We start from the raw sequence: 1,825 nt of genomic DNA, 5'->3' as shown, positions 1-1,825 counted from the left end.
ATATTCCATAAGGGTCCAAGGCCGCTCGTGACCGTGAGTACGGCTGATATACCAGTTTTACACTCTACAGAGGTTGTACACTTTCACTGTGAGTCATGATACCCATATGCTCGGGTTAATTACTCCCAAAACACTTCCAAGGTGAATAGGCAGGGGTCACTATGAAGCCTTTCAAAGGTTTGTCTAACAAGTTAGGGCCATTAGATTCACTCAACGAATAGATATAGGAACCCCCTGTCGAATGACACAATTCCATCATGGCTATACACATAAGAGTAGAGGCTTTGCTATACCCGATTCGGCAAGCCATTCTTACGCCAATAAAGGTAACCACTAATAAGCTAGAAAATGTCCTCATACTGAGCTAAAGCCAGAAGCATGTAGCCCTCACAGCTGTATTGTAAGTCCTAGATGTTCGCTTACAGATAAGTCCATAGGGAGAGGAATCTGAAGCATTTAGAAAGTAGCTAATTACTCCAGCCCCCTTTTTCAAGGTTCCTAAAAAGTCATATTTTAACGTTTATTGCATATACCATTAGTCAAGTTACAAGATCATGGTTTAGTTGAGCACTAGCAAAGCTACCCAATCCATATCCCATCGGAAACAAGGTATAAGTTCAATTCTAGGGAATCCCTATCAAGGTGACACATGCAAGCATGAATTAAATGTATTAAAGGGAATAGGAAACAAGAATGATCCCATGCTATACTTGCCTTGGACAAAGTGCTCCTGCTAATCCTACTCGTCAAAGTAGTACTCTTGGTCACCCACAAATTGCTCACCGTCTATACTCAATAACCACAGCAACACACAAGCATCTAGAAGCAATCATGCATAGCAAACAAAAGCTATAGATTAGAACAATACACCAATCAACATAAAATCCATATGAAAAGTTTGTAAAACGAATCTACGTCTCGCTACGATCACATAGACGCGATGATAAAAAAATTCAAAGCTAAAACGAAGAAGTTATGAATTAAACAAGATTTTCTTTATTAAAATAATAGATTAAATCTAACCTCAAATTTTATAAGTTGAAAACATACCTAATAGTAGTATGAACATGTAGATTATGCAATTACGAACCTAACGCAAGTTGAACGGGTCAAATCGGAGCTAAAACGAAGATTTTATGGCTTAAACAAGATTAGTGGCAAAACTGTAAATAGATGAAAACGTATTTTGAAACTAATCCGAAGAAAACTACGCTCTCTAAAGAAGAAACCATATTCTAGATTTGCACATTGGACTGTGGGTTCTATAATAAAAAACCCGAGGGGTTCTTTAAAAAAAATGACCCGCGAAGGGGTATCTTAAGATCTAGACCGTTGGATCGGTATTGGACGATGCGGATTGGGAGAGAGAGAGAGAGTGCTGTCGCTGGCATTGACAGGGACAGCGGTGCCATGGCCAGATAACGGCCGACCTCGCCGGCGTTGGTCGAATCGATGACTTCGGGCATCGGTGGACATGGGAAGAACATGGGGAGAAAGAGGAGATCGAGGCAAACTCACCGAAGGAGTTTTCGTTGGCGAAGGCGGGACTACGGCGATGGCTTGCTTGGTGAGGTGAACAGCGATGACGGTGGCGCTAGGGTTGAGATGGCTGCTGCTCAAACGATGGCGGTGACTAGTGAAGAGGGTTGGGAACGGGGCGGCACACCGCAAGGGTGCTATTTATGGGGCGAGAACAACTTGAGACGCAAGGCAAGGGAGAAGATGTGGGCGGCACAGAGTCAGCGGCGGTGGCAGTGTCCATGCCAGACATGAGCTGGAGGAAGGAGATAACCCTGACACATGGGCCCACTGTGTTAGCGAGACA

Source organism: Miscanthus floridulus, chromosome 15 (genome assembly GCF_019320115.1).
Source record: "Miscanthus floridulus cultivar M001 chromosome 15, ASM1932011v1, whole genome shotgun sequence".
Lineage (NCBI taxonomy): Eukaryota > Viridiplantae > Streptophyta > Magnoliopsida > Poales > Poaceae > Miscanthus > Miscanthus floridulus.
This window is presented reverse-complemented; position numbering follows the sequence as displayed.